Source organism: Aulonocara stuartgranti, assembly GCF_965226115.1.
Source record: "Aulonocara stuartgranti genome assembly, chromosome: 11".
Classification (NCBI taxonomy): domain Eukaryota; kingdom Metazoa; phylum Chordata; class Actinopteri; order Cichliformes; family Cichlidae; genus Aulonocara; species Aulonocara stuartgranti.
The window spans coordinates 32,680,036-32,698,872 of NC_138947.1; the positions used below are offsets into that span (position 1 = coordinate 32,680,036).

Consider the following 18,837-nt stretch of genomic DNA (forward strand, 5'->3'; position numbering starts at 1 on the left):
AGGGCTTGATAAAAAATGATCAGGGTTACACCTAGAATTATGTTCCTGGCCTGTGACCCGTAGAATCAAAACGATCAGATCTTATTTTAAAAGACTGAAAGCGCCGCAAACTGCCACTACTATCAGCACTACTTTGAAAACTGAACAATAGATTGCTCAGTAATTATGAAAACTTTTGTTTTTTTTTAAAAACAGAAACCTCACTGAAGCATTTAGTTTAATAAAGCTTAATCGGCTTAGTGTGCCACGGTGTTCTTTGCCTGTTATAAAAATCTATATTTGTAGGGTTGAAATGCAGAGAAAAGGTTGGTACAAACACGAGTGAGCAATGTGTTCCTCCTGATTACCCCACAGGTTCACAGTGTACCCTGGTTTGCTTTATCACTCTTTCATGTTGGAGGTGTGATAATATTAATGTGGAAAGAAACCAGTGGCTACTGTTTTGTTTTTTTGTGCTAACCTTTACCCTGTACGCTTCTTCTGAGCGTACAGGGTAACGTCTTGATTTTAGAGCACAGGCTTGGTCAGATCTGCAAAAAAACAGGGTGCAGCCACAACAACCTGGTGCTGAATGCCCAGAAGACAGTGGAGATTATTGTGGACTTCAGGAAGCACACAGCCCCACTCCCCCCCATCATCCTGACTGACACCCCCATCACCTCTGTGGACTCATTCCGCTTCCTGGGTAATACCATCACCCAGGACCTGAAGTGGGAGCCCACCATCACCTCCGTCATCAAGAAAGCCCAGCAGAGGATGTACTTCCTGAGGCAGCTGAAGAAATTCAACCTGCCAACACGGACGATGATGCAGTTCTACACTGCAATCATCGTTGCAGTGGAGCCACTATCAGGGACAAACAGAGACTGCAGCGTGTTGTGCGCTCTGCTGAGAAGGTGATTGGCTGCAGACTCCCATCTCTGCAGGATCTGTACACCTCCAGGACATTGCGGCGTGCAGCTTGGATCTCAGCTGACCCTTCTCACCCTGGACACAGTCTGTTTGACCTGCTCCCCTCAGGCAGGAGGCTCCGGTCCATTCGCACCAGAACCTCTCGCCATAAGAACAGTTTCTTCCCCTCTGCTGTTGGACACATGAACAATAACCATATGACTGTTCCCACCACTAACACATGACCCTACGCTGTGTCACTGCATCATTCTATGTTTGGCACTGATCACCACCTGCACTCATGTATATATCTTTCTACGTAGCACTCTTAATTCTTATTCTCATGTATATATCTCATGTATAGCTCATGCACATATCTTTCTACGTAGCACTTTTAATTCTTATCCCTACTTTTATTTTTTCATGTCTATTTAAGTGCTATTTATGACACTATTTAAGTGCTATTTATGACACTATGTTTGCACTGAAGCACCGCAGCAATTTCCTAATGTTGTAAACCTGCTCAACATTTGGCAATAAACCCCTTTCTGATTCTGATTCTGAAAATAGTTAAACAAAACTAAGAGTCATCAGAAGCCTATTAGCCCACCACGACACCCATTCATTAATATGATTTATTATCTGTACACCAACACTATCGTACAATATTCTTGTGAAAATAAGGTTTTCATGTGAGTGCACATAGCTAGGTGAAAACCAAGTGCATCCCATGATTCAGCAGCTTGTAGCTTCAATAACTCAAAGTAATCTTTAGTAGGACTCTGTCAGTCTCACACTGTTGTGAAGAAATTCAGGCCCACTTTTCTTGCTTTAGTTGAGGTTTGCAGGCGCTTGTTTATGCACAGAGCTCCCGTTTTCTGGGGGGAAAATCTAATATAACTACTGTACATTTCAGAAGGAAATAGTCAAATTAACTTGGAATTATTGGAATTAAGCTTGGTCACTAGGTCTGATATATTTAGAAGAAAAAAACTGGAAGAATACCAAAGCTGAAATCTTATTTTTGAACAGCAAATCCTTCTAAATCTAAAAGTAAGGACAGGCCCAGCTGTGTGCTGATTACTTGAAAGCTGATCAACAATCTATCTGTCTAAACTGTCATTAAGCCTCCAGATTATTAAAAGAAAAATGAGAAAAGAATAGAAATTATCCTTTTTTTAAGACGTCAAAGACTGTCTGAGTACAACGTGCAATGAGGAGTGAATGGAGACTGAAAAAAATGACAATGCAGGACTTCGGTTCATTATTATCCTTTTTACCACAGAGATGAGCCATCTTATAATAACTACCCTTCAATTCCAGGCATCGTTTTTGGACACCGAGCTGCATGACCTTCTCTTTGCAAGCGCAAAGTGTTTGTCTCAGCTTCAACAATGAGAGCTGATGCCATTAAAGCTTTTTCCTGTTGGGCGGCTGCAGGGGAAAGTGTGAGGAAAGCTACCTTCCGTGTTGCAGCGGCTGAGGGAACAGAACAGCTCCTGAGGTTCCTGTCCTCTCTCCCCAGGCTTTCTCAAACAACACAATTTTGGCACAGCACAGTGTGGTAGCCACAAACTCTGCAGGCAAACTGACAACTCTGCATGTGTGTGAGAGGGTGTTTGTGTGTCAGTGGAAGCAAAAGAGCATATTCATCATTACACAACAAAGGAAGAATTTTTCTTTTTTCTTTTTTTTTACGCAGACGCACAGATTTGCTCCCTTTCTTTTCTCACATATAGCCAGCGCTTTGCATTACCTTATGAATTATGGAAAAATAAATTGTTTTTATTGTCAGTCATGTAGAAATGTTGAAACAGTATAACTGAATCTCCATGACTTGCTGAGCATTAGCTGTGTGTTTGCAGAGCAGCAGCAACTATCTGTATCTACACAGGAAACATTATTGAGCTGCAGGTCACCTGTGTTTTGGCAGAGCTCAGAGCCCAGTACACAGTCACTGTAGCTACATGGCAACCGAATAGCAGAAAGTCTGGTTCACCAAATGACATGTATAAAATATAAAGCTATATCGGCTGCTTTTGGGGCTTTATTTTACAAAATAATGAGAAGTAAAATCTCACAATATGAAACTATGATGATAAGGTGCTCATAATGACAACAGTACTGCAAAACATCTATTCTGTGATACCTGATACAGTGCATTATTGGCGGTGGTGATGATGAGTGTGTGTTTTCTATAAATCTAGAATAAATATTTCTCAAAAATAAATGTTTTAAAACCTAATCTATCAGTGTGTAAAGTCTCACTGCTTAACGCCAGTAAACTGCAGATTGCACTCAACTGAATTATTACTGATACAAGTTGATGATTCAGTGAATATCACTTCCGTCTGATGACAGTAATATGAGTGAGTTGTTGAGCATATCCTGAATATTTCTGTTGCTACGCGCTACTGTTTGTACCACTGTTAGCTGCTGTTAGCCGGAGTTAGCTGCTGTTAGCCGGAGTTAGTGAAGCTTTCTTCAAGGGGATCTAATGTTGTTGGAATCTGACACTTAACAAATAAACTCTGATACAATGTGAAAATATAAACAAACTATTTATCAAAGGAAAAGTTATTTTTAGGATACTCAAACCTAACATTAGCTGGTGTAACGTTAGCTAATTAGCTGTTGTAGCTGCCAACTAGCTGTTGCTATTGTTGGCTCGTTGTCAGTTGTCTGGAGATGATAGAGTTCCATGTCTAATCTGCTGAGAATAAGTAATGAGCCTGTTAATGCAGGTTTTTGTGTTTTAGAGCCTTGACCTTGGTTTAGGAGAAGAGGTCTGAATGTTTTTTAGCTTTGAGTGTGACATACTAATGCTGATTTTTTCAATTCAAATTCTTTCTTTGTAAGACCTAAAACTGACATCATATTAAAAAAAATGAATCTTTATTCAATGCAAAATTTTTGTTACATTTTATAATTTCCCCCAAAACTACATGAAGTTACATCATCTTCTCACTTAAACAACTGAAATGAGGCCCGCTGTTGGCTTGTGTTCATTTGAGAGTGTTGGATAGCTTTAGCTGATTTGTCTTATTTAGCTTTGTAAACATGTCTGCGTTCAGCTAGGTAAAAGTGATTTAAGTGTCTGATTCGGTTTGTTGTTATTAATGTCTTCGCCTGTTGCTATCAGTGTGAGCGGAACTATGTGCCTGCACCACTGTGTTTATGTTGTGTATGCATGAAATGTACTGCATCATAACTGGACATATTGGAGGCTGACCTGTTGGTCATAATTGGATATAGCTGATAATACTTGAAGTTTGCAGATTCTGGCTCATAATGGTAATATAAAAGATTGTAATCCTAATTCTAAAAAAGTTATCATATTATATAAAACTGAGAATTTGTTTTTGCAAATCCTTACATGGTGTTTTTACATGTTTAAACATTTTTTGGAATTGGGTTGTGTGTGCCGTTATCTATTTTAGAAATGCTTTCAGTAAATGTATATTATTTTCCCCTGCTGCCCCTGCAAACAACTTACTTAACTTCTATTCACGTATTCCTAATGCATAGGGACCAAAACAAAATACGTTGCCACCAGTATATATGAGTAAGAAGCAGCCAACACAATATACTGCAATATTAATACTTTATCCAAATTATAATGGGGGGAATATCTGCACCGAATTAAGATAAATCTGATCCCTCACTTGGCAATAATAGGGATTGTGACAGGAAATAAAAGTGAGATTAATGAGAAAATAAAATAATAATTATCGTTCAGTGATGATGATGGCGCAGTATCATTGCTCTACGCTGTGGGAAGAGTCGAGTGAAAGGGCCTCCGTAACAGCTCCAACTGTAACTCCAAACATGAAGTGTTGCTGCAGTGTCTTTCCCAGAATAGTTATTCAGTGGGAAGGATTTGCAGTTTGGAAGACAAATAAAGACATAGCACATCATGTGATAACACTTTTTAGTGTTGGGTAATAATATTAGGGAGCTTCTCGATAAACATCTCAAAATAGACTTGCTGATGTCAGAGAAAACATTTCTCTGATCTTTTCTGTGAAAAAAGAGACGCATAATGTAATAATATAACTTTATCACATCACCTTCCAACCAAACAGTAAGCAGGGAGAGAAAAGAGAAATAAAGATCTGAGAACACATTTGTATACAGATAACAGTCAATCCATCAAAACACATTCCCATAACAGTTCCTTCAATCCACCGACATCTTTGAATCATGTGGCATTATTTGCCCTGGCTTTGTGAGCTCTGGTTTGGCTCAGAGCAATGTTAATAGGCCTATGGGTGAAAGCAGAACCACCAGTGTTTACGCACACTCACGTTCTCACTCTTGCTTGACCGCTCTCTTGCACACACAAACATATGTAGCACGTAGCTGTCCAGGGCTTGAGCATATTTCACACACCATTTGTGACTAAAACAAACATTAATGACCTGGTAGTTGGCCTGTCTGATGTCCGTATATGGAATGTAACTTCTGGCTCAATAACAAAGTTAGTCAGGGAAAAAGAGGAAAGCGCTGAAACAAAACTAATAATAGCATGAAAAATCCATGACGAAGGCCAGTTTTGGTTTTCAGGAGATGGTATTCAATGCCATTACATCATCACGCAGCCATTTAAGCAGGCTAATACGAGCTCACCGTAATGGGCCATTAACCGTTATAGATAGCAGTGTGGCTTTCTAATTTCATCCATTTTGGGTTTTGTGAAGTTGTTTTTTCTTTTTTCCAGTTTCTAAAAGCCTGTGATGGAGTGGCTTTTAGAACCCCCCACCCAACACACACACACACACACACACTGTGTTTTCATATCTTTGTGGGGACATCTAATTGACATAATGCTTTAACTAGTCGCTTACCCTATGGAAAATGAATGAATAATCCTAACCCTTAGCCTGAACCTAACCGTCACCCTGACACTAAAATCACATTTTGAGTTTGAAAAATGCTTTCAAACTCGTGGGGACTGGGATTTGTCCCCATAAGGTCTGTTGGTCCCCACAAATACAATAAACGTCCAATTTTTGGTCCCCACAAAGATATGTAAACACGAACACACACACACCTGCAGGTGCATGCTTTCCATCTGGAAAGTCATGGAAAGGAGGCACAAAGGAAGTAAAATAATTTAGATACAGACACACACACACACATAAGTGTGGGGAGCTAAGGTTGTCTTTGAACAAAATGTGACAACCGCAAGACCTCAGCCTTTCTCTGGTACCATGGCAACCTGTTCTATGCATTTGGTAGGTGAGGGAAAGGAGCAGATTCAGGTGTAATCAGTACAACAGTCATAGGGATCAGCCACTGAAATCTCCTCTGTGTGTGTATTCAAATCAAATTCGAGCAATTGTGTTTAATGAACAGAAAGACTACGTTGCAAGAGATTTACATTTTATTAGCAGCAAGCATCCTCCCGAGCTCTATTTTTCTAATATATCTGTGAGGATAAAGCATTCCTATAAATGACCAAACATCACTGACAGCTGAACAAGAAAAGCATGTAATTGAACTTATGCATGTTTATCTGACCTGCTTTGCTTCATTTTAATGTGGTGAAGCTGAGCTCATGCTGTTTGTGCTTTTGCGCTGCGGCAGGCTGTGGTTGTGGTTTGATGGGCACAGGGATCCCAGCCATATTGAAATCAGGCAGTGAGTGGTGCACTTTATGAAAATCAATTACAAATTGCTGGCCCCAAAGCAAATCCATAGTGCAGATGAGATGGCATATGGGACACTGTTCTGGATAGATTTCTCATAGTGTTGTATTAAGGGACATGACTTGCATTTTCTGTCTCTAAAACCTTCTGTAATGATCCGTTGTACTCATTCTGAATGACAAAGTTCAAATTAAACGTTTACCTTTTGTGCTTTGTCTTCAAATCTTTAAATTATCCTACCTACACAAGCAGGCGTCATGCACAGGCTGGCCCTGCACCCCAACAGTGGTGGGTACACAACATGATGCAAGTGTGCTAAACAGGAATAACCCTGCGTAGCAAACAAGATTTTAAGGACTGAATGTAAAATAAAAAATAAAATGGCATTTAAAACTACATAATGCAGAGAAAGACGTAACAATGTATTGCTAATCTCCTAGGACACCAGCCCAGGCAGTGTGGGTGTCTGGACGAGACACGCTTGCTTGCTCATTCGCTCATCTGCTCAATAAAACTGGGCTGCGGCTGCAACGTGTTGTCTCCCTACCATATTTGATGTGGTACACTCCCACATGTAACCCCCTCCTCTTATTCACTCTTCCTCTCACCCTCCCATACTCGCAGCAGACCGGCTGTCATGATTTGCAGCCCACTCGTGAACGTTTACCTCATATAACTGTCGCTCCGGCAATCTTTCATCCTACTTCTCCTCTGCTGAATGCTGGGTGGCAAACTGGAGCATTATATAAAGAGAATGTGGGCTACACATGTGTGTGGATGTGTGGTTTATTCACCTGTACTAGTTACAAAACTTTCTAAAAATTCATTTTAGGGTAATTATAAATAATAAAAATAATACTGCTGAGTTCTGACCTTTTGTTTTTTGTGTGGTTCAGTTTTTCTCCAGTAGTTTTTCACAAGATTTCCTTAAGTGTTACTATGCCTCCTTAAGCATCATTCAACCATTAGACAACCTCACAAACACAGGCAAACTAAGCAAAATGAAAAAAATATTTCACTTCAGTGCTATTTTATTTTATTCATACACCACTAAATCACAAGTCACCGCAAGGTGCTTTATATTGTAATTTACGGACCCTACAATAATACAGAGAAAGCCTCAATAATGACACAACCGCACACGAACAAGCACTTGGTGACAGTAGAAAGGGAAAACTCCCTTTTAACAGGAAGAAACCTCCAGCAGAACCAGGCTCAGGGCGGCATAGCCATCAGCTGTGACCAGCTGAGGGGAGGAAGCCAGGACAATGACACACCAGTTCCCTTTAAATGTCTTTATTTCAGAAGACAGTTTTTGATTGTAGCACATGTGTGCATTAGAAAATGGAGCATAATCTCATTCTCTATAGTCCACTATAGTCGCTACAAATCCCTCTAACTATAAGGCACATACCCTGATCTTTACACTTGTCTGCCAGTGACAGGCCTTCCAGCCACCACAGCACTCTCGATGGTGGGAAAGCCCTGCACTAATTCAGGGCATGCCCATTGACTCCTGGCCAGTCAGAGTGTGAAGCCAAAGCCTGTCAGTGAGGCTTAGCAAGTCCTCTCAGTGATGCCATCACTTCTGACAATCTGCCTGGCCTCAGCACTGCGGTGTAACTTTGTGGCTGCTAAAGTGTTACAGTAGCACGTACAGTTTTTAGCAGTTCAGCTGTCAGTAACTGCCTGACTCTTATCTTGCTTTTTAGCATCACCAGTGTGGATGCCTGTCAATGGTTTTGGTTTAGCTTTGTGTAGTTTCACCTATGTAATATTCAGTGCTTCCTACATACACCTTACTTAGGCAGGTCATAGACGTAGAGTTGTGAAAAACAAAGTACACCCTTTTGCAGTTCAAAGGTGCTACATATTAGGAAATAAGAAAACAAAGCTAAGACTAGGGATGGGTATCGAAAACCGGTTCTTGTTGAGAACCGGTTCCCACTGTTTCAATTCCTTGGAATTGTTTGCCATTTTTGCAAACAATTGCAGTCTACCGGTAGCGTCTCCTGTCAGGCCAGGATAGACAAATGTCGCCGCGCAGTGACTAAGTTTGTGGTCAAAGGCTTGAACCCATTTGCCACAGCAGATGGTAAGTGAATGTGTTTAATTGTAGGCAGGGACATTACTGGATATTCTTGTGACACCCCATTGAAGAGCCGTAGGCTGGATCTCTTAAGATCTCACTGTTGGGTTTGTAAGGTTATGTTACTCCTAAATTTCTATCTCGTTCAAAGAGAAGATATAAAACAAAGTTCTAAGCTAATCGACCTTAGTGTTCTCCTTTTTTAAAAAGAATCAATAAGAGAATCGATAAAGAATCGAATCGTTAATGTCATGGTCCCTGTGCCTGCCCAGCCGGCCTCACAAGGCTACACTTGTGTTTTGCTTTTTCTCTCCCCTACCTCTCTGCCTGGGCGGAGCTCACAGCTGGCTCCCACCCTTGGCTCACACAGCTGTTGGCGATCAGCTGATGGCGATCAGCTGATTACCGGTCTACTATTTGAGGCTGGGTCACAGATCCTCTCATCGCTGGATGATTGAGCTACTGACGTTAGTCTTTCTTTTGGTCTTATACCTTTACGCCCTACCTTCGTGATTTGTGAGTGATTTCTCCCTTCCCTATTCCAGTTTATCTTCCCGGACCTGTGACCTCCCCGCGGTACGGACGTGTGTGAGTCGGATGTGAGGACGTGAGCGAGCGTGAGAGAGAGAGACAGAGCCTTCCCCTAATCCCCTGGAACCCTGGACTTTCCCCGTCACTGTATATAGTATTGCACTGGTGTGTAAATAAATCGTGTTCTGATACGTCAACCTGCTCTGCGCTTGAGTCCCTGCTTTCAGTTTGTGACAGTTAAACAGAATCGAAAATGGAATCGGAATCGTGAAAATCTTATCAATACCCATCCCTAGCTAAGACGCAGACCTAGTATGCAAAAAATAAGTGCACCCTGTGATTTAACAGTATCTAAAACCACTTTTAACACCAACAATTTGGAAGTAATTGTTTTGACTTTAACAGTAAGGAATGTTTTTGACAAAAAGCTCCCCAATAAGGGCTGAAAATGAGTGAAAAAGCAGCTGATGTCCAAAGAAAACTTCACAAAGCCCGGGGAACAATTGTTGAAAGCCACTTCCAAAAGACCATCAGGGTGTACACCTCACCCCTGGCGTCGTTGCCCACCTCTCAATTTTGAATACACGTAGACATTGAGGGCTAGCAGGAGGGACTATGCGCTTACCTGCTGCTCTCTGGCAGGTAGCTCCATGCCCTCCTGGGTTTTAAATGCACCTTAGAACACACATGCATCAACACTACAATGAGCGGGTGGAGGGAGGTTTGGAGTCTTCTCTCACCCCCGTTCTCTGCGGCCTGCTGGAGCGGGGGGGCTAGGAGGAGGAGTTGGCCGTCTGACTGCAGTCTGGAGTGTGGGGCCTCCCTGCTGCTGCGGAGTCGGGGCGGTCTGCCTCTCCCCACCGCAGGGAAAAGGGTAACACCACCTGGGTCTGGGTGCAGTTCCCCCCTCCAGGGGCAAGGGTACCTAGACCCGGTTCGTAGAGTACGCTTGGGGAGTGTGATCGTGTGTACAGCGTCTCTTTATGTCTGTCTCCATGTTGGTTGAGTGTGGAGTAAGTGCATATGAGAGCATGAGGGTGGGAATGGATGTTTGTATCTGTGTGTGCCTGTATGTCTGTGTCTATATGTCAGGTTGGGTATCAGATGCCACCTCTCTGGGGACATCTCAGGCTCTCCAAGGTTTGGAGGCCTATCTCCCCCACCACCACTTCCCCTGCCAGTGGCGGACTCCCTCAGGTGTCGGTGCGTTGGTGGTTCTTTGTGTCTGGGGATGGGCGTCCAGGTACACACCGGCTCACTCCTTGGCGGCCGCTTATCGGGGCCTGGAGCCTGGGGCTCGCTCGGGCCACTTCGGAGGTGGGGTGCCCCCAGCCTCTCGGCCTGGGGCTCGGTCACTCAGGCGCAGCTGGCTGCCGGCGGAGCTCACAGGCGCGTCACTGCAACCCCCCCTGGCTTCTGCTCCGCGGCTGCTGGGTGAGCCCTCATCTGGGACTCTCCTCAGCTCTTTCTGGGACAGTGGTGCAGCTGCCCCTCTGTTGGTCTTCCTTGGTCTCTTGTGTTCTGGGGGCCTCTGGATGTCTGGAGTTTTGATCTCCTCCATACCTGCTTCATGCCCTGGAGGACGGGGCTGTGGCCCCCCCACACCCTCTAGCAGATTATTACATGAAGGAACCTTTTAAAAAAACAAGCGCGTCCATGCTCACAGGTGTACACACGGGTGACCAAAAAACCCAAAACCCAAAAAAAAGAAAAAAAGAAAGCCACTTCAAAAAACTGGCAAAAGTCTGGCTCCTTGGAAGCAAAATGTAGACTTTTATAGACTTTTGCACACAATACTGTAAAGATCATGACTACCAATATTTAAAACAAAAAGCTGCTTTACATGAGCTATAAAGGGACAAATGAAATCCTCTTTTTTTGTCATTTTGACATGAAAATGTTTTTATGTAGGATCTTGTGAAGCCCATCACAACACTGCTAAGACGCTGGCAATTGGTCATCTCTAGCTAACAGAGAGAAAAGTTATGGCAGACTGACAGATATACAGAGAAACACATACACAGAGCAGAGAGGTTAAATATAACAGACAGCTGGTGTGTACAGCTGACATTTCAACACGAGACACAGAGGGATGTAGCTTTCTGAAGGACACCGTGCATATCCTCATACCTCCACTCGCCAAACAATTAAATTAACAGTTATTTGTGTCTGCCAAGAGGATTAAGCTGTAAAGTGCTATGTCATGTCGTAAAGGCAAACAATCTCCCTCTGCCCCGCTTTAATACAACAGTCTGAAATCAGCATATACACTTACAGTAAGTATGTTTGAGAGACTGCAGCTCTATTATAGTAAACCATTTCACACTCTCAATTTCACTAAAATCTATTATTACGTTTAATGCCAACAGTGCTTATGATCTAACACAACAGACAGGCACTCAGCGCAGCGCCGCGATGACTCACAGGTCAGAGATCCGCATCGAACCAATTGGGAGGCCAAGTGTCAGCGCTGTCATCTCTGACACACAAAATTACTCTGTGACACGCACGAGAGAGAGACGTCGGGCGCCTTTCATTCTCGTAACCTCTCGAAACATAAAAGGCTGCTTTAACTGCTTTCTGTAACATGGCAACAGATGTGTTTTCACATCAAAATCTTAAGATGATGTGAACTCCTGTACCCAAACGCTTAATTGTGTCCATTAGAGTGGTGGTTTGATTATCTGACACAAATCAAGACCTCAGTGGATGAAGGACTCCAGGATCCTTTAATGAAACTCATTTCATTACGTTTGTCATCCAGTTCCTGTTTCTATATTGGTGTACTTCTACATGAATGTCACAGTGTTACCATACATGGGTACGTTTTGGTATTCATTCACAAACATCAGCACTCGGTTCACTGTGAGCAACACCTAGTTTCCATGTTGTGCTATGTATGCAAAGCATAAGACTGCGTGGTATTAAATAATTAGAATAAATCACCGAGCTGTTTTCTGTGCTTCATTTCAGCTGTTAACAGATTTAATTCATCTGCCTCATGCACATCTTTATTTGCAGGAAATGGCAAAGATAAAGATGGATTTATTATTGTTTTTACTGTTACAACAATCTTCATGCCACAGTGAAAAACAGAAGCAGATCCATTCAGCCTGTGATGACACAGGGGCTGTAATAAAAAAGGTCTGGCTTGCATGTTGAGGCAGTAACATCAGTCAAAGATCTCTCAGAGGGTTCTTGTAAAATTAGGTTTCGGTTTGCATCACACTGCCATCTCTGTGAGTTACTGCAGCTAGAAATCTAAATGTGACATCCTAAATACGAAGAACAGGAACAACAGAGTTTTTTTAAAAGTATTAAACAAACACTAGACTCCACCTGTGAACGCATGGGTAGGGTGCCGGGCGCAGAGCTTCACCTGACACCAGCGGACGGCACATCATGTTCTCACTTGTCACCACCGCGTCTGTGCGAACCATAAAGCAGAGTCGGAATGATCAAGTTTGATCTCAGCCACACTCATGTGGAGCAGAGCGCAGCCACAGGAGAACAACTGCAGAGCTCTGTGTGAAGAGGGGTGAACTTGGATGCTGGGATATTGTGTGCAGGTGCTGTGCTGCTTCAAGCATATTTGATGAAGCATGTGTCTTGACATTTCTTCTTCACGGGACATCGTGGATACACTGTTTTAGCTTCAGTCTTTAGGTTTCTTGGCATGTGACTGCAGTGATCTGGGTTGTAAATCAGCGAATTGCATAATACTGCACTCAAAAGTGTTCCAGCCCTTGTGATCTCAATATTTATAAATGAGCTTCCCGCCTGTAATTTGACCTGTTTACATCCTGACAGCAGTATTGAGCTCAGTGAGCTGCAGTGTAGCTGCATCCTTGGTTTAAATGAGGAATGCCAACAATCCTAGCTATCCCTCCTGGGAAAACCGAAGGACAAGCGCAGACATTGTTTCCCACACTGTGCTCATCATGTTAGAGAAAACGAGCCAAAGAAAATCAAACGACCAGCTCACAAGTGTTACCATGCTGTCATAGCTGGCTGGATTTCTACATGTCAGTTGCCCATCACAGAGAGCATGTCTACTCTTCTCATCCTGCATGCTACATACATATTTTTTTTTATTTCTAGTAATGTGTATATGATTTTAATTTGTGTATGATCAACTGCCAAATACAAAAAATACATCACATATATTTTTTACTGTATCTTAAAAATAAAAATGACAAGTAAGAGGGGGGAGGAACAGCTAACGAGAAGTTCCAACTCAGACAACACTGATAATGAAAGTGCAAGCAGGGAGTGACTAGGCAGCTAACAATGAAGTGCAGTACATGCAACCGAATTAGCACAATGGGAATGCTAAGTTGCTGTGTGTACAGACAATGTTGCCTATACACTGTAAGTTGCACTAAAGTTATTACAAGGCACCAGCATGTTGGGTCATGAATTAATATTGTACAAAAAAGTGTCTGTGGCCCAACCATGAGCTGCTACAACCAACTAAAAGCGCTGTTAAGACTATTGCTGGTGGAAAAGTTAGTCTAGGGCTCCATTGCCTTTTGTTTTGATATTCATCATCTTTTAACAGCCTTTGGGTTTACAGGGTGCTTTCGTCTCATGAACTTTCTGTTAGAGTGCAAACACTTAACAGAAATTCATACCAACACCCAGTAAACCTAGCATGGGAAATAGGTTACACTGCATGCTCTGAGACCACACTGTCAACCACGGTGCTGCTCAATGGTTTTCTACTAACAGACGCTATTCTTTCTCCTTATGAAGCTGGAGCCTCTTTAACTGATACTATAAATAATGAGGTTTTGCCAGCTTTAAAAAAAGACATTGTTGGAAAAAGGAGCTGCCTGAATTACTGCTCAGTTACACACAAGCACAGCAAACTTAATGCGGTTCTGAAAAATAATATGAAATAATATATCCCTAACTGAAGCTCTATTCAAAATTTACCAGTGAACTTTCTGCTTCGACATGTTTTCATTTGTAAATCACTCAAACATGGATGATTGGCCTTTAAGGACACTCCAGGCAACCAAGAGGTGTGGGCATGACTTTCTACAAACCCAATTTAGGGAAGTGAGTGTTTGATATGCTTATAATGTAAGCCCACCTATCCATTTAAAAAACAAATGCAATACCACAGCTATAAGCAGAGCGTGTGGTACAGTGCTTGTGTCCCTTTCACTACACAGAGCGAAGGACTTTGGTATGCAACCCACTGAGATGAGTTTGTATGCAGTCCTCCAAAAAACCCCAACAATATGCAGCCAAGCGTAGACGATGTTGTGCGAAGGTCAAACGCCGATTGGCTGAAAAGTTGTCTAGAACAGGAAAGAGACACCTCCTTCACCACAAAGGGAAACAGGTGTGAAAAAATAATGAACGATCAAAATAGCAGCGTGAGAAGAACAGTGCTGCAGCAGACTGTTTGAATTGTTTCTAGCAAATCTTTTTTACAACACATATATAAAAGCAACACTACAACCATTAACTTGGTAAGATAAGTGTGGCATTGAGTCTTAGTTGGTTTTCTAGTAAAGGGGCGATTTGAGTTCGAATCCCAGCACTACCCTCCTCTTAGGGGAGGAATGGTGTCCACCATGAAGCTACCACACTGGTGCTACCAGCTGTGGAGACCCCGTGTTGCTTGTTTTGGTATGACGGTTAAACACGTCATTCGTTTTCTTCCGCTTATCCAATTCAGAGGGGCGGGGGATCTTCTTATAGGGGGGCTGGATCCTATGAAACATCAAGTGTTTGTTCTTTTTGGGCTTATAATGTGCTTGTGCTCCCTAGAAATTCATACGTAGTCAGCCTCGTATGCATTTCTTTGGACTGTGGCAGGAAACACATTCCAGCCAAAGCTCTGAGACAACACTATCAATCACTTTGAACCCAAATCAGGTAAGTAATGAAAAGGATGCCACTCACCAAGGTGAGCTTTCTACTTCTGGTAGATGAATTTATGCTGGTAGTCCTTATCCACCAATAACTTTATCTGAAAGTTACCAGCACCTGAGGAAAGACAGAAAATATAATTTTTAAACTTCAATTTAATAGCAGGACGACTTTACCAGTAGAACAGCAGCTGTTTATATGAAGCTTATGTGTGAGTTCTATTAGGAAGATCTGTAATCAGTCATCTGCCTGCTTTCCTGGGTGTTAGGCTGCTTTTCTGCTCTTTACATCACTACCACTTTCCCACGCTTTCAATCTCAGTACAGACTTCATTACTCTAGTCCAATCATTTCCTTGTCTGCCTCCTTTGAGCCAATCAGCCTCCACTTTGCATGCAACCCACCTCCTCTCCATCTCCACCTCACCGACACCTCAGCCAGAGCTCCATCAAAGCCTCAGTTCATCTTCACCACCAGCAGCACCTAGACTCTGGGGGGGTGGGTCCTGTCCTAAATCCTATCACTGCTGGGATTTCGTGCTGCCACGATGGGTCATCGAAGTCTAATCGCAGAATACATGAATTTTTCTATCACAATAAATCATGTTCAGTTCAGAAGTGAATGTAGCGTATTCAACATGCAAGCACGAAGTCTGTAACCATAAGTGTACTATTCTTTGTTTGTTAGAGTGCATGTGAGTTAATGATTTAGGGTCAGTGACCCACACAAGTGTGAGAACTGGTTTGACTGCAGCGCTGCCTGTACTGACTCTTGTCATAGACTTCACTTGATTAAAGCTGCTCAGTTGCAAGTTGCCATTTTCACTATTGTACATTGTAACACTTTGAACCAGAGAACTTTACACTGTACCCATTCATACACATGCTACAAAGAACCATGCGGTGCGTTGCCCACTAAAACAGAAGACGCTGCGGACTAAACACTGCACAATCCTAAGAAAAATACAAAGGAGACCTATTATGCTCATCTTCAACACTATTTGTGTACTATTGGACTCAACCAGAGCAGCTTTACAATATTCACAGTTCAAAATCACCGCTGTCTAAAACAAGTAGCTTTACCTTCTCTCCCTTCAAAGCCACCCAGCATTCTTGTGATTGGCCGCACCGCTCAAACAACGAATTTGAGCAAAAGGTGGATGGGTGCCTGCGCTGTGTGCATGAGAGGACTGTATCAACAGGTCCACTCTCAACTGTCATCACACACAATGTCTCACTTTTAGGCTTACAGACTCGTTATTTGAAACCTTGTCGATAGTTAATATGAGCATCATCACTGCCCCATATCGCCAGTATATATATTTCACTTTGAGCAAGTCATGCGCTTTATCACATGCTGTCATATAAAAAACAGAAAGATCACTTACACTTGAGTAATATCTTACACTGTTAAAGCATCCTCATATTTATCTTCAAATATTCCAGGCCTGACCAGAGGGCACGTCTTTCTTCATAAAAACTTCTCCCGCGGTCTAACGATCCGCCTCCTTTCTCAGATGTCTCTCAACACATGTAAAAAACTAAAGACAGATGGTGTCCTTGTGATAGATCTGCACCTACCAGGGCTGTGGACTGTTGACTGTTACATGTATCTAAAAAAGAAAAAGTTTTTTCTACTTTTTACTGCTGTCATATTTTCATACAACACCAGAAGGGAATTCAAAATGATCCAATACATCAGAAAGACTTCTTTACGTTTCTAGATAGGGGAAAAAATAAAATAAAAAATAAATAAAGCGTTTTTCACTCTTAACACAAAACCCCAGCTTGTCAGTGCTCTCTGGTGGTCAAACTCAGATTATGGTGCCTGTTCTTAGGGGCAGTTTGCTATGTCTGTCACTCCTGCGGTCGCTTTTTAAAGCCTGGCGTTCAGATCTGATATAATATGTCTGAATGAGCACGGCTGATTTATCGGCGGTGCCTGTCATCAGAGATATGTGATGCATACAGACTAAACAGAGTTAAGGTTTGTTTACTCTTCACCTGTGTGATAAGGAGCCGGCTGTATCTCAGCCACCAGGAAAAATCTCTCCAAGGCAGATAAATGTGGGCGTGTACATCCACACTCAACTTCAGTTCATATGTAATGAAATGATCATGGGCCCGAGTAAAACAGGAGGCGATGCCTGCCCCCCCCCTTCAAATCACAGCTTAAGACTCCTTTAGGACAGAGTTGTGATGCTGAGTGAAGGTTTTCAAAGCCTGATCGCCAACAAACACAAATTCAATTCATCTTAAATCCTCCTGAGCTTTCTTTCTCCAAGCAAACAGTCCGAGTTTGAATCCGCCTACAGCCCGTAAACACGAGCAAATCGGAACAGTATGCTAACTAATGTTAACAGGCCAGAAAGGACAAATGTAATAACAGATGAGTTACGTTAGTTTCTGCTATTAAAACCTCATATTACCCAGCTGTGCTCGGATACAGGACGCGGGTACGTGCTGAGCAAACCTGCAGCACAACAGCAAAAAGTAGACCGCTGTAGACCACACGAGTGAGTCGCTTTATGTTTGTGCTCGGCAGTCATTTACCACAGCCATTTGCGAGGAAACAAAAGAGCTACACATGCTATCAAATAGGGACAAACAACTTCACAGCGGTCACTCACCACTATGTTACAGTACACCCGGGGCTGGCCTCTTCGTCTGCCGGCTAACCTGAGAGCCCAAACCGCTCAGACACAGGAACACATGTAGCCCCCAACAAGTGTCAGCGAGCGCGGAGTCAGAGCAAAGATAGCATAGAAAAGATGTGCTGCCCAGGAGAGAGAGACGGTTATACAAATGGTCTATTGCGAGGCATTTCCCTGCATTAAAGTGTGAATGTAATCATTAGAAACTAAATAAAAAAAATTTTGTTTTGCTCAAACAAAACATATTTTCTTTGCAACACACGAAAGGCGTGTCTGTGCAAATTTTGCGGTACCAAGAAAAAGAGCGGAGTGGGACCTCTATTTTTTTTCTTTCGCTTTAGCCACCGCGAATCAAATTACATTGTAATGACTTTGTACTTGACTCTGGCGCCATCTAGTGGACAACTAGACAATAGGGCTTTTTTTGGTGGTGTCCCCAAGAAGTGATTTTCGATGTTTCTCTCTTTCTCTCTCTCTCTCTCCCTCTGTGTGTGTTTTAATGTTTAATACATTTACTTATATTGGTAAGTAGACTATAGTAAATAGCATATATGAAGGGTAATATATAAAATAAAGACATGACCAGTTCTGCAAGTTTTTTTTGTGACTGCGTTATTGTACTGACCTTATAATCATTATAGCACTTTTTGGTCCCTTGTTGTGTTTATATGACTGCCATGTTGGATTTGTCTCTGTTTTTGATGCCTTCTTTGCTTAAAAATACATTTTAATGTCAATAAGACTTTTTACTCAGATGGATGTACAAAAGTCACTTTGCTAAAACAGATTGCAGCTTCTACCTTGTGGGAGGAATGTTCTTTCTGCCTCAAAATGATATCATTTATGAGCGATATGTTTGACATATTTTTGACAGATTATAGTCCAATAAGTCATTTATATTAGTTTAAATTCCTGCAATCATTTTTTTTTGGCAAATACCAGAAATCAAATTTTTGCAGACGATCATTTTTGGCATGACTGTGTTCCTAACTCAAATAAATTGAAAAAATAAATAAATAAATAAATAAATAAACACAAATAAAAATATCTTCAGATCATGCACTAAAAATATTGATCTCTTGAGAAAAAATAATGCATTGTAACAGATTTATCTAATTTACTTCTAAGTACTTTGTC

At 42.1% G+C, this 18,837-nt stretch overlaps 1 protein-coding gene across 4 annotated transcripts in view; it reads right to left on the reverse strand.

Moving 5' to 3' along the window:
* Positions 1–17,940, reverse strand: part of LOC309718161 (neurocalcin-delta A) — a 69,210-nt gene extending 51,270 nt beyond the window's left edge. The window contains exons 1-2 of one of the 4 annotated variants that reach the window (XM_082553191.1): positions 17,677–17,935; positions 15,082–15,165 (exon numbers count right to left, since the gene is read on the reverse strand). The gene's annotated coding sequence lies outside the window, so the exon portion shown is untranslated. Of the gene's footprint in view, positions 1–15,081; positions 15,166–16,434; positions 16,530–17,676 lie in introns of those variants that run through there. The other 3 variants (XM_082553192.1, XM_082553193.1, XM_082553194.1) reach the window with 3 other exon arrangements.
* Between the last annotated feature and the right edge of the window lie 897 nt (positions 17,941–18,837).